Raw genomic sequence first — 15005 nt, forward strand, 5'->3', positions numbered from 1 at the left:
CCAGGAATCGAAGCCATAGTTTCCACCATCAGGGTAATGCTCTTTCCATGATCCTGCGCAGATTAAATCTTTGGGGTCTTCTGGCTGCAAAGCCTGTGATCTTACTTCTCCAGCCTTCTTAGAGCCATTGATATTGGTTTTCTTGTTCTACCTAACACATGATGATGACAGTGCATTTGCATCGCACTTTAAGGCGTGCCAAGGATTTCACAAATATTATCTTATTTGATCTTCATGGTAATTCTGGGAGTGTATTATTATCCCTATTTTGCACAGGAGGAAACTTAGGGAGATAGCTGTTAAGTGACTTCCCCAGGGTCATCTGAGTATCTGAGTGAGTATCTGAGGCTGGATTTGAACTCAGATCTTCCTGACTCCAGTGCTCTATCTGCTCGACCATATAACGTAATCTCCCTTTTCTGCCTTTTCTTGGCTGGGAATAATCTCCTTCCTCATTCCTGCTTCCTGGTTTCTCTAGCTTTTTTAAAGACCGCTCAAATCCTACCGTCTTCAACTGTCCTTCTTTGGTTCTTCCCTCTAGCCCCCTCCAAGATTATCTCCCATTTATATTAAATAAATCTTGTATGTACATAGTTGTTAATGTGTTGTGTTAACTCTTGGGGAGGGGGGAAATAACCACAGTCACTTCATTTTTCTCAGCGCTCCCTGAGGGCAAGGACCGTTCTTGATTTTATTGCATCCCCAGGGTTTAGCACAGGACCTGACCATAGTGGGTACTTAAATGCTTGTTATCGACTCACTGACAACCCCACCTTCTTTATTTCCTTGCTATAAATAGCTTTATATTCTCATTGTGCATGAATGGTTAATCCAAAGGGAACTGGACTTTCTATCCAGTCTAAGACCCTGTATTTCATAGCTTTAGCTATAAAGACTGAAATTTTGTTGAACTGACAGCATTTTAGGGCAGCAGGAGGCCAGAGTTCTAGTAATCATAGCAGTCTTATATTTGAGTAGGACTTTCTTCACAACAATCTGTGAGGTGTAAGTATTATTGTTATCATTATCGTCATCATCATCATCTTTGTTTTATAATGGGGAAAGTTGAAACTGAGTGAGGAGGGGATTTACCTGTGGTCACAGCTATTAAGTGTGACTGGATTTGAACACAGGACCATAGTCTCCAAGTTCAGCTCTCTTTCCATTATGCCACCATCCCCATCAGGCCCCAGTTTTACCAAGGACTAATCTTATCACCTTGGGCAAGTTTGCCTTGATGTCAGTTTCCTCATCCTCAAGGACCCGGTGATCCTTAAGGCCCTCTCCAACTCAGAAACACCATGAGTATCTGATCTGAATCACTGAAATACATTTTTCAAAAGCTCTCAGTTCCAATCCTGGATAAGGTGCTCTGCATCTCATTTGTCATTCTCCCAAAAGGAGGTCTCCTGAATTCTCAGAGGGATACATGAAGAGGTGTCAACCTGTTTCAGGTTCATAGGAAATATTGTCGTGCCTTTCTTCAGGTATTGCTCATAAACAGAGACCCTTTGCTTCTTTTATATGTTTTATAGCAAGATTTTACTTCTCTTTTAGTGTTATGGCTGATTTTTGTAATGTTGATGTAATTATATGGCTAGTATCACCTGTTAGTAATTAGGCCTTTGAAAAGGACCCGTGGAGTTACATGCCAAAAGTGGACTTGACTGTCTGCCAGAAAATTCCAAGCTGCCTCCATGCTACCACATGCTGTCATAGCCAATGTTTCCCTTAGCTCCTACAGGGGAAGCACATGGGCTTTGGGGGCTACTTCTATCTATGACTGGTGGGAAAATAGCTGAAGCAACAGCATATTGATCTAGAAAAAAAAAATCTAGTATATTATCTAGAAATGTATTCCCCACCCCAGGTTAGGAGACACATGGGGTGGGGGGGGATCTTCTGTTGTCTCAAGGGGTATCAGACTCCCTGAGAAGATGTTAACTTTATTGGTTTTTGTTTATATGATAATAGCAATAACTACCATTTATGTAGCACCTAAAGATTTGCAAAGTGCTTTACAAATGTTATCTTTTTATCCTCCCAGAGACCTTGGGAATGAGATGCTATTATTCCCTTTATAGATAGGGAAATTGAAGCAGCATTTGAAAGGTGGTTGACCCTAATCCTAATAGAGGGTCTTTAAGCCAAGAGATATACTTTATAGCATGCTGCCCTCTCCCACTGCCAGATTGTTATTTCCTGGCATAGCCTTTGAGAACACAGTCTCAACTTCCTACCTCAATGAGACATCTCGGGAGGACTTGAGGGGAGGTTACGATGCTAGTGATCTAACTGCTATAGGGAGCTGTTCAACACAATTGGGGGGTGTATTATGATATAAAGTTCTTGTGACCGTCTTGTTGGTTCTCAGAAGAGAGAGGAAGACCACCAAACTGCATCTCTTCATTTTCTGGGAGAACATGAATGATGCCTGTTGAATCAGAAGCCCTGCTGATTGTGCTGATATGAAAATGAATGATTGTCTTAGTCTTCCTGATACAATCTGTTTATCATCAGCTTTGATCCATGACAAGTCTTTTAAACCCCAGGGAATTTTAAACTTTGAATACCAGGCTTGTGATCGTGGACCAAGGCTTTTGAACTCTTGTTTCTAAGAACTCTACCACGCAGCATTTCTGCACAGCTTTACAATTATTCATTTTTAATCCACATAAGACCTGGGTACTGTAAGGAAGTGTCATTCTTTTTTTACAGATGGAGAAGCTAAGGTGGGTAGAAAGAAGGATTAAGATTGGGTCTTTTTGATTCAGTTCCATCTAGACCAGCATTGATAAATTTCATTCATCTGGGTTGGCTGCTTGGACATTTGTCAAGCTTACTGGACATTTGAAAACTCGTCTCTTTTCTAGTGTGTCACTTCATAGAATCACTTGATATTTATCTGTTGTATATATACAGATATATGTATGTGTATACACACACACATATACACACAGCGGAAAAGCCTGGTCTCATTTTTGGAACAGGAACATTTTAAGAATAAGAGTGCAAATTCCTTTCAAAATGTCTTCAATGGAACCATTGATCTCTGAAGCCAACTCCCCCCACCACACACACACACCTTTAACCGTACATGTTGTGGTATTCGTTCAAGCACAAGATAAATGTTAGTTCATAAGATCATTGAATCCTTCTTCTAGAGAAGGAGGAGGCTTCAGAGGTCATGCCGTTCAAGTCCCTTATTTTATGAACGAGAAAATGAAGGCCTAGAGACATTAAGTGCTTTGCTCATGACTACGCAGGCAATCCACAGAAATGAGACTTGAACTCAGGTTTTCTGATCTGTCAGTGTTTTTCTTTTCACTGCCCCACATAATTATAATTATATCATTATCGATATTATTATTAAATAATTGGATTTATATTGTTTTATCCTCTGACAAGATGAGAAGTTCATGTATAAACGTTAGGAAGAGTATGGAAAGCTGTTATGTTCTTAATACAACAATATCCTCTTGTCTCTGGAGTCCCCAGTAGAGACTAATTTTTCCCTTTTAATTTTTTCAAAATAATTTTTATTGCTACCATGTTTTGACATCATCTATATTTTCCCTAATTTCTCTTCCCTTTCCCCCTCTCAGAGTCATCCCTTTTAACAAAGAATAAAAAAGTGAGGGGGGGAAGGGAGGAAAGCAATTCAAAACCAACCAATACTTTGAACATTTCTGTAGTATGAATACTCATATCTTCCCAGGTCTGCAAAGAAGATACTTCCTTATTGGACTTCTTTTGGGGTAAGTGTAGTCATTATAGTTCAGTAGCATTAGATTTCAGGTCAATTTTGGGTCAGTTCTTTCCTTCTACATTGTTATAGTCAAGAATATGGTTTTTCTGGTTCTGCTTAACTTCTCTCAAGTTCCTTACAACTTTTACAGATGCAGAAGGGAGGAGATTAAAGCAACTTTTGTGGGTGCCTCCTCATGTTAGATGAATGTGTGTCTGGTCCAAGATTCACGTGGCTCTCACCATCAACTGTTCTGATCCATCAGTGTTAAGCCAAAATATTCATCCCTTGGTCAAGATCTACTATGTTCCTTATGTTAGACATGATTTAGTCCCTCTTATGAACTTGGGTAGGAAGTTATTTAGCAAGAGTCTAATTTTAGCATTTAAAAAAATGCAGTAGGCCACTCCCCTTTCTTTCAGAGACAAAATGTTCTAGACCATCAGAGCATGGTATTTTGAATTTAAAATTGTATTGGGTCTGGCTTTTGTTGTGAGTCTTACTACTTTAGGAGTTTGTGTTGTGGGACAGTATCCCCTTAAATTTAGGGGAAGAGTCTTCATCCTTTATTACAGTATTAGAATTTTTAAAAAGCAACAGCCTTGATTCAAGGGTTCTCAGATATCACTCTCTATGACTGGAGAATCCTGATCTCCCAGGATAAGCCTCAGGAAATGATTTGAGGAATGAAGCCAAACCTGGCTTTTATATGAAGAGGTGAAGAGGGCTGTTCTTTTCAACAGCCTCACTCCTCTGCACCCAGCCAGGTTGCATATTGAAGTGGTTTGACCTGCTTTGTCTAGTCCTTAAGATGCTCTGTGAAGGCTTTGAGATTTATTCTTCCTTATTTCAGAGGCAGTGGTTTTTAATTCTGATTTGAGAGGTGGAGGGAACTTGACAGATTGGCTCATTTGATTCAACAATTCAGTTAAAATTAGCAACCATTTATTAAGCCTGCCCATGGGTTCAGGGCTGAGAGATAATGCCCTATAGGGATTGGTGAAGGAATTAGGGATATTGAGTCTGGAAAGAAGATGACTTTGGAGAGTGGGGGGTGGCGGTATGGTAACTGACTTCAGGTATTTGAAATCTGTCATGTGGAAGAGGAATTGGACTGTTAGGTTTAAACCCAGAGGGCAGGACTGGAAACAATGGGTAGACATTGTAAATGGGATAAATTCAGGCTTGCCCAAAGGGAGAACCTCCTATCAGAGCTAACCAAAGTGACTGGACCACTGGAGTTCTTCAAGCAGAGACTGGATAACCATTTGTCAAATATTTGTATTCAGATAAGGTTAGACAGGTAGGGACCACAGCAGGTGGTGGCTATAGTGCCAGAGTTGAAGTCTGCGAGACCCAGATTTGAATCCCACTTTAGATATTTACTAACCATGTGACCTTTTGGTCACTAACCTTTTGGTGAGGCTCAGATGACATGATTCTTCTAAAGAGCTCTGCAAACTTGAAAAGACTCTAGGAATGTCAACTGTTATTTCTAGTTGGCCACCAGGGTCCCTTCCAACTCTGAGGTCTTATAATTTACTGAGATACTACATGGGATGGTCTTAATAAAAGTATGTTGGATTTTATGGGGAGAGAACTGAGCCCCAGTGATGTAATCCTAACTTAGTCTTCATTTTTTAGATGAGCTCGTAATAACTAGGAATAATACTTTAAGATTTAGAAAGCACTTTATATACATTATCTCATTTGAGCCTCACAATAATTCTGTAATATAGGTCCTTTTTTAAAGGGGCAGCAGCTAAGTGGCACAGTGGATAGAGTGCTGGGCCTGCAGTCAGCAAGACTCATCTTCCTGAGTTCAAATTTGGCCTCAGATACTTACTAGCCATGTGACCTTGGACAAGTCACTAAACCCTGTTTGTCTCGGTTACCCCATCTGGAAAATGAGCCAGAGAAGGAAATAGCAAATGAAGAGTCAGGCATGACTGAACAAGATGCTTTTTACTATTCTCATTTTATAGTTGAGGAAACTGAGGCAAAAAGATAATGGCTTGAGTATCAGAGGCAGGATTTGATACCAGCTCTTATTAAGTCCAAGTCCAACTGGTGTCAAATAAGATGCACGGACAGGACCCCCCCCCCCCGCCAAATTCTCATGACCACTCTATATTTATCTTATAGTGCTTATCCTCATACGACATAGAATAATTTTTCTCCGTTTAAAATGAGGCCAATACCTGGGTTTAAAAGTGCGTGCACACATAGCCCATGTTGAATCTTGGCTCCGCTTTGTTGAAATTTGGGACTCCCTGTAGTTTCGTTTTGGCTTCCTGAGCATTTTCTATTCTAACCCAGATGCTAATTTTGTACTGTGAATTATAATCTGAACGAGCAGCCTATTGAAAAATCTAGCATGTTAGGAACAAATTTTCAGTTTTTAATTGGCCTTGGAAAAAATTGCAGAAGCGTGAAGAAGGCAATTCTCTGTAGGCCCGTAAATGAAATGGCCTAAAGTAGTAGCTATAGGAGGGCAGACTTCAGACTCCAAATTGTAAACACAGCCAATTGCAGAAAATCATTACTGGTTTTTATAAAAAAGTATGAGACTCTGTCAATGTGATTACAAGGAGCGTCTGCTTCCTGCAGATCGACTTTCTTCGTTTTCTCCCATAGATGACTTTTGATTCATGCCGTTCCTCTACTTTGTTTTTATATAATAACATCGCTTGGCAAGTTGCAGCACACACAGTTCAATAACAGCCACCAGAAATACCAAAAACGTGGTTTCCATTTATAGCAAAACACATTAAGCTGATTTAGAAATAGAGTATGTTGACAGTGCCATTTAAAGGTCATCTGCTACGTCCTTAAGGCAAGAAGATCAGTGCTAACTGGGAACTGAATGTAATGCCTCTGAGCTCTTTTGGTAGGGTAAAGATTTCAGTTTTTTTTTTCTCCTTTGAAAAATGAATGCAAAACCCATGCTATTTGACTATCCTTCGATGCGCTCTCCTGGAAGAGCAATCAGGCATATTCTCAACGATGCACTCACTCCTCCACTTTAAAAATGAGGGCCAAGGCAAGCCATCAGTTGTATAAATTGGGATTAATCTTTGCCAATATTTATGTGGATTTGAGATTTTATTTATAATACTACTATCTGTAAACTCTTTATGAATTGGTAGAGCACGATATTAATGTGAACTAGTAGAAAGAACATTGGGTTTGGAGCCAGACAGAACTGACAGTCTTGCCTCTTTGCGTATAAGACATTTAACCTCTCTGGGGTTACCTAGAAAACCACTGAGTAGTTCATGCCAGTTATTTACAGAAATATTAAGAATTCCCCCAAAATGGAGTCTTGAATAATTGAATATATTTTATTATTTAGTAGAAGCACCTCATTTTTATTTCCCAGATGGAGACCATTTTCAGGTTTAGTCTAAGGAAATATCTGATAAAGGAGGATGCGTGTGGTCAGGGTTTTAAGAGGTGACCTTGGAATAGGATGCCCATTGTTACTGCCTGGACTTTTTAATTCTATGAGGCTTGTTATATGACTACATGCTCTAGTACCAGTGACATTCCCACAGGTCCTTTGCAGTGATCTCAGTTACTCTGACCATGACTCTGAAGTTAGCTGTTGTCTTATAGTACATAGCGACAATGGAAATGAGATGTTCTTTGTTGATCAAGGAGTAAATGGATTGATCGACATGCTGTGATAAGTTTCTCTGAGTGCTCAATGAAAATCTGGCCCTTGATGCCATAAATAAGTCCTCTATTTGTGTTACTGTTATGGATAACAGTTAAAGTGCGGGACGCTAGGTAAGAAGACCTGGTTTTGAATCCTGCCTCTGACACTGTTTAGCTTGTGACCACAGACGAATCACTTGTGACCACTTAGATTAATCCTGAGCCTCCATTTCCTCATCTATATAATGAAGATAGTAATAACCATAGAGGGCTTTGGAGATTTCATGTAAAACATTTTGAAAACTTCGTTCTGCTACATGAATGCTAACCATTGAATTTGGCAATCCAAGCATATATTAAGGGTCCACTATGTTTTCCAGATTCTGTCCTGTGTTCTAGTGACAAAAACCAAAATGGTCCAAGGCCCAAAGGAGCTTCCATTCCCTTGGAGATTATGTGGTATAATAATAGTTTTCATTTTCTTCTTATTCCTATTGGTTTTGTTTCTTTTTAATTCCAGTGGTCAAAAGCTGTAGTCATTACTAATGTGCTGTTCCCCAGAGTAGCTTGGCATTAATAGGGTTTGGTTATGTCAAAAGTGTTGAAAGACCTAGTTGGACTTAGCCAGTACAATACTTGGTCCATAATCCATAATGCTATCTTGTATTACTTTTTGTTACTTTTTGTGAAGTTAAAATTAGAGAAGAGGTCAGGAGCAGAAAATATTATTGAGTGTAAGGGGGATTAATGTAGGATTCTTGTAAAATATTGGTCATCCTAGACAGTTATTTGAAATCACCCATTGGTTTTTAGTAATGGAGATTCAGAGATGAAATAGATTAAGACCAAGCTTTTCTAAAAATTTGCCACCAAAAAAAAATGTGAAACATGGGAAAAGAAGAGCAAGGAAAGAGCAAAGGAAAACCAGTGTGAAAATGGATTCCTCCACATTGGTTACTTTCAGCCAAATTTAGCAGCAGTTCAGTCAGTCACTATGCATTTACTAAGCCCTTACTGTGTGCCAGGCACAGTGCAAAATGTTACGGGTACAGTGCAAGGCAAAAATATGTTTCCTGCCCTCAGTGAGGTCACAGTCTAACTGGAGAGAAAATATCATGACAACTATGGACAGTGTCCATACATACACACATATATGTGTATACACAGATATGTGTGCATTATATATGTATGTCTATATATGGAGGGAGGGAGGGAGGGGTGGAGAGAGAGAGAGAGAAAGAGAGAGAGAGAGAGAGAGAGAGAGAGAGAGAGAGAGAGAGAGAGAGAGAGAAAGAATATATTGGAGGTGCTCTGAGAGGGAAGATATTAGCAGGTGGGGAGGTGGGGGTAAGAGTAGGAAGGTTGAATTGGAGTTGAGCTTTGAAGGAGCAGGGAAGCCAGGAGTCAGAGGCAAGGAGCTAACAGTCCAGGCATTGGGACAGCCACTGAAAAGACCTAGAAACAAGAAATGGAGCATCACCTATAAGGAGCAATGAGAAGTTCAATGATGCTGGATTGAAAGGTACATGGAAGGGAGTAGTGTATGAAGACTGGAAAGGTAGGACTGGGATGGATTGTGAAGGGCTTTAAAATACAAGGGATTTTCTATTTGAACTTGGAGATAATTAGGAGTCATCGGAGTTTATTGAGTAAAGAAAGTAATGTAGTGAATCCTGCACTTTGGGGAGATGGAGCGCTTTGGCAGCTGAGTGGAGGATGGAATAAAATGGAAAGAGTCTTGAGACAGTAATACCAAGTAGCAGGCTATTGCAGTAGTCTAGGTATAGCCGTATCCATATCCATATCCATATATGTGTGTGTGTGTGTGTATACATATATATGTGTATATATATATATATATATGAAACGGACTTTATTTCAGGCTTCGGTTGTTAATGTGAAACAAATAATACAAGTAAAGCACAATCTTATTAAGAAGTGTCTTTACCCTGGCTCTCCCCCTTGTGCAGAATGGATTCTTTTCTAACCTCTGCCTCTTGAAATCCTTAGGTTCATTCAAATTTCATTGTTCTCAAGCCTTTTGAGATCTCATGGTTGTCAAGGAGTTTTCTTTATTCAAATTATCTTATATTTACTTATCTGTATCTAACATTTATGCCCAAGAAAGATGCAGGTTTCTTAAGGATAGGGAATGGTTTTCATTCTTGTACTTTGTACTCCCAGTGCCTGGGACAGTGTCTTTCACATAGTAGGTATATGATGTTTGTTGAATTGCATAGGATTCCCATATCATGTAGGTCCTTTAATCATAAGAGTTTTTCTTCCAGATGTGTTGCTTACTTTCTTATGTATATAAAAACCATTCTAAGATTAGAGGGTCTAAATGGGCCAAGTTTATCTTGTCTACAACTGATACTTGTTTATGATGATTTCCAAGAGTTGAAGTTCTTTCCAAGCCAGGAAAATGTTGACTTGAGAATCTTTATGACAAAACTCTCCTGCCTAGAGTAAAGGTTCAAGAATAAATACTAGTTTTTATTAGAAGAAAAAGAACAGTGGTAGATGTATGCATTTTTTAAAGTTACAGTCGGAGTAAATTTAAAGTAATTACTTGGTGAAAATGAGAGACCTAAGATATTTTCAAGCATGAGATTGTTAAAAATGCTATAGAAACAAGGAAACACAGAAAAGCATGGATAAAATTCATGACTTTATTGGAGGGACAAGAAAACATATTGGAATTATGAGCCAGATCATGATTCTGCATATCATGTTTCCTAGTGTGTAAGAAAACACAAAATGACACGTGAGCAGAAATGCTTAAATGAGGACAAAGTTGCATGTAGTCTTAAAATGTTTTAGCTGTTTAATGTACCCAAGAATGAGATTTGCTGTTGTATAATTATTTTTTTTCCCCAATCAGACAGAACTCAAAAGACATTATTCAAATGGGCCTTTACACGGGTTGTGCCTGATGTTGGGAATGCACTCTTTTCTAAATGTCGGTGTAGTATGCCCTCTAGTTATGTAAATGGAAATTTATCCATGCCTGTCCCTCCTATGCATCTTCTTTCCATGACCTCCCAGAAATTTCTACATGAGATTCTCCTAGCCTGCTAGGCACCTTCCTCAAGTTCTTTTGACCCTGAGTAAATATTAGTGAAGTCTGCAGTCTATCTATATCTCTCATTCACCAACTCATCCTCATCACTCATACATTAATGACATCCACTATGTTGCTGCTTCATTAGTAATGTTCTTAGGCCTGCCCATGTGTCTCTTCATTGCCCTTTGGGTAAACCTCAGTTTCAGATTGGGCATCTAAGTGGCACAGTGCCAGGCCTGGAATCAGGAAGACTCATCTTCGTGAGTTCAAGTCTGGCCTCAGACACTTACTACCTTGGGCAAGTCACTTAACCTTGTTTGACTCAGTTTACTCATCTGTAAAATGAGCTGGAGAAGAAAATGGCAAACCATCTAGTATCTTTGTCAAGAAAACCCCAGATGGGGTCGTGAAGAGTTGAACGTGACTGGAAATGACTGAACAGCAACAACGAAAGTTCTGGGATTCTTCTACTACACATAAAACCTGTTCTTTAAAAAGAATGCCCTCCTACATAGAAATTTTGTGGTGTGTTTTGCCTTTGAGGATGTACCTATTGGTGGCATTCCAATCTGTCTAAGTAGTATCGAAAGGTGGTCATTTCCCAACCTGTGACTAGTTCCCCTGGAAATTGGAAATACAACAATTCAGAAGCAACTTGTTCCTTAGAAAACCAAGAGGTCAGGCAGCCCTTGGGCAATAGAAAAATGATTTCTTTGGCTCCTGCCCCTGGAAGCAGCCTTCATGGCAGCCATTTGTTTTCAAAGGATTTAAAGCTGGAAGGAATCTTGAACATCTATTCAGTGCCTCTCCCCTTCTAGTCAAAGAAACTAAGCTGAGAGAGAACCTAATTTCCCCAAGGTCACAGAGCAGTAACTATTATTTGGACCCATTCTTTTTGACTGTGGGATGACTGTTTCTACCCTTTATGTCTATTACAGTTTGGAGTAAGAATTAATTAAGTTTAGAATTTATCTTTTCCTCTTCCTCCTTTCACTTCAAAACTTTAGAATTGGTATTGTGGGATTATCAAGGAGTCAATAACATAATGTGATTTTTTTTCCTGCAGTTTTGTCAGTGCCTCTCCATATTTGGGGGCAAAAAGATTTGTCTCTAGAGATAGATTGTCTTTCTTAGGGTATGAATTACTTTTGTGTCTTCTTAATGTTTAACTTACACAGAATTACTTTCTTCAAAGGTGGTGAAATTACTAAGGTGTATACCTTTTCATGGTCCTCCATATCAACTCTGAAACTCACACCTCCCCAAGTACTCTCTGCCCCTGGGATCTCTCCCTCTGATTGGAGAAGATGGGGAACTCCCCCAAGCTGGGCACATCTCCCCCACCTCCAGCCAGCTTTATGTGTTGCATTCTCTTGTTAGACTCTTAGCCCCTTAAGGGGACTGTCTTTTGCCTTTCTTTGTATCCCTCCCATCAGACCTCCCAGGCTTGGCAATGTGCCTGGCCCCTTGTAAGTGTTTAATAAATGTTTATTGATGGACTTCTCTCTTTTTTAATTAGCTTCAGAGTCGGATAAAAATTAGTTATAAAATAGGGTAGCTAGAAAGAATGAAATTAGTTTGTTTTGTGTAGGAGAAGACGAGGAAGCTGATGTGAAGTGAGTAAACATCTGTGCCATCATACAGATGTTAACCGCTGAATCACAGGGTAAACTGATGATGAGCAGAAATGGTGAATTTCAAGTCATTGCTAAATATTTATTACTTTAAGAATGGTGGTGGGATTGGAGAGGAGCTTCTTAGATTATAAGTTGGACCATGGAAGGGTATACACTTTAGTAATTTCACTACCTTTGAAGAGAGTAATTCTGCAAAAGTTGAATGTTTTTCATATCTTTATTTCAAGAGAACAAAAGAATTTGCTCTACATTGCCAGGAAGAAAAGCATAAACTATGTTAGCAAAATCATTTAAGGCTAAAGAACGTTGAAACCAGACAGATGTGTTTTTCCGACTTGGCTAAGGGGGTACACAGTAATAGCACTTTTCTGCAAATAAGAGTATGCATTCTACTCTGTTTTGCATTGCTCACTGTGGTGAAATGATGCTTTAAAAATTCTCCAAACAGCATCATTAACTCAGTAAGGAAAGGAGCAATTTATCAAACCATTTATGCATGCAAGGATTTGTGACTTTCCTGGTGTTTATTGGAAGGATCATTGAATGAAGCTAATCAGTATTTTTTAACATAAGGGCTTTTGGTTTTTCCTAACTGTCAGTGATAGGTTAGAAATGTCCCTCCATGCTCCATGAAAAGAAATACTGTGTAAGGAACACTCCATTGGAAATATAAAGTGAGAAATGCTAAATAGATATTTTTTAAATCACTCCTACCCTTATATATTGGAAATGGTATTTGGCCTGCCTTGGTGAGCATTACTGGAGAAGTTAGGAGTCTGTATCAAATATCTATGGTCTTGGATACAACTCTTTCCTGTTTAAATTTTTTTCCAAAACAAAAATCTACTTTTTCTCCTTCTTTACCTCCCTCCACCAATTGAGAAGCAGAAAAAAACACTTCTTAATAAATCTGCAGTCAAGCATAACAAATTTCCATGTTGGCCATGTCCAGTGTATGTCTCAGACTGCAGTTTGAGGCCATTCTGTCTTTCAGGAGGTGGTAGCATGTTTCCTCATCAGCCCGTGAAATCATGGTTGGTCATCTCATTGATCAGAATTCTTAATCAGTGTTTAAGTTCTTAAGATGAATGGTAAAGTTCTAGAGTCTTAAGACAAACCTGTTGGTCTTTGAATAGTATCATTGAAGAAATTACTCTACTAGCTCTGTTCACTGCACTCTGTGTCATTCCATGCAAGTCTTCCTAGGTTTCTCTGAACTTAACCCTTTGGTTGGGCAGCTTGGTGGTGCAGTCAATAGAGCACTGGACCTGGAGTCAGGAAGACCTGAGTTCAAATCTGGCTTCAGACACTTAATAACTGTGTAACCCTAAACACATTTCTTAACCTTGTTTGCCTCAGTTTCCTCATCTGTAGAATGAGCTGAAGAAGGAAATGGCAAACCACTCCCATATCTTTGTCAAGGAAACCACATGGACAGTGTGGCCCATGGAGTCATGAAGGGTCAGACATGACTGAAAAACGACTAAAGAACAACTCTCTTTCGTCATTTCTCATAGCACAATAGCAATCCTTTTCACAAATTCCATAATTTATTTAGTCATTCCCCAACTGATGGGCACCCACTTAGGTTCTAGTTCTTTTGTACTACCAAAAGATCTGGATGCAAAATACTTTTGTACATATAAATGCTTTCACTATTTGTTTATACAAATATTTTCTTGTGACCCTGTGGTTGGAACTTAACTAGCCTCTATGGGTCCTTGCCTATGTGTAAGTGTGGATTCTGTATAAGCTATCCAGCATATTGTTTCACTGGATGATGCTTAGGTGATGGTGTTCTATAGAATGTAGAAACAATTTATGAAAAAAGGAATATCAGTGGGCCTATAGCTAATTTGTATATGAGCCTTTCTGATGAAAGTATGCTATCAGGATCATTCCATATACATTAAATATTAATTCTGTTCTAATCAGCTATGAAAATATTTTGAGAACTTATTTTTATTTCTGAGTATCTTTTCAATTATGCATTTGATAAACTCATGGCTCTCACTTGTGTTGCACTATAAACTAGTAACTGACCCAGAGGATTGTAGTCTTCCCTAGAGATTCTTCCCATATGTAAAGGCCATAGGATCATAGACTTGGATCTGGAAGGAAACAAAGGAGTCATCTAGCTCACCCCTCCTCCCTTCACAACAAGGAAAATGAGGCGGGGTTGGGAGTACAGGGGCCATTAAGGTAACTTCCACAAGCTCACATAGACAGTGATCTGGGATCAGAACTCAGGGAGATCTGTCTCAAAATGTAGTATTCTTTTCATTGCAGTGCCCTGTTTTGGGGAACAAAATGAGAGATAATAGCAGAATCTGTCAAATTAACAGACTCAGCCAAAAGGTTTTGTTGAGTATAGCCTCTGAGGACAAACTTAATCAAAATAAACCAAATCGAAATAAACAGAAATGTCAAAAACCAACATGCATAGGGATAATCTGTGAATTGATGAGAAGAATAACACCAACAACTCACTTTAGGTTTTCCAAAATGCTTTCCTGAGAACAACCGTTGAGGTTATTGAAGGAGAATAATCTGTTGGGTAATTGATAAACATTAACAAGGTAATGGAATTGATCCACTTTCACTCCATTTGTGAGCTCTCTGACTTCCTGCTTCTCTGTTTGTTGTTTTATTCTTGCTTTCCTAGCTAGATCATAAGTTCTGGAAGGGTGAGGAGTCGATTTTATGCTTCTTTGGTGTCTTCTTAGGAGGCAGCAGAGTACTCAGCACACTGAAAGTACTCAACAAATGCCTATTGAATGAATTTATTAGTCCATCTAGGAATTTGACACTAAAGAATGTTCTTTTAAATATCCTTGAGAACTTTGAAAGAAAAAAAAGACTGTCACCACATTCCTCTGGCAAGTTTTGCTGC

The 15005-nt window shown here is 39.0% G+C and overlaps 1 protein-coding gene across 2 annotated transcripts in view; it reads left to right on the forward strand.

The window, feature by feature from the left end:
* The window catches only part of PDZRN3 (PDZ domain containing ring finger 3), a 286365-nt gene that overhangs the window by 59194 nt on the left and 212166 nt on the right, over positions 1 to 15005 (forward strand). Inside the window, exon 1 of one of the 2 annotated variants that reach the window (XM_036739363.1) lies at positions 3723 to 3758. The exons of the other annotated variant lie outside the window; for it this stretch is intronic. The gene's annotated coding sequence lies outside the window, so the exon portion shown is untranslated. Of the gene's footprint in view, positions 1 to 3722; positions 3759 to 15005 lie in introns of those variants that run through there. 2 annotated transcript variants of the gene reach the window in all.

Source organism: Trichosurus vulpecula, chromosome 9 (assembly GCF_011100635.1).
Source record: "Trichosurus vulpecula isolate mTriVul1 chromosome 9, mTriVul1.pri, whole genome shotgun sequence".
NCBI lineage: Eukaryota > Metazoa > Chordata > Mammalia > Diprotodontia > Phalangeridae > Trichosurus > Trichosurus vulpecula.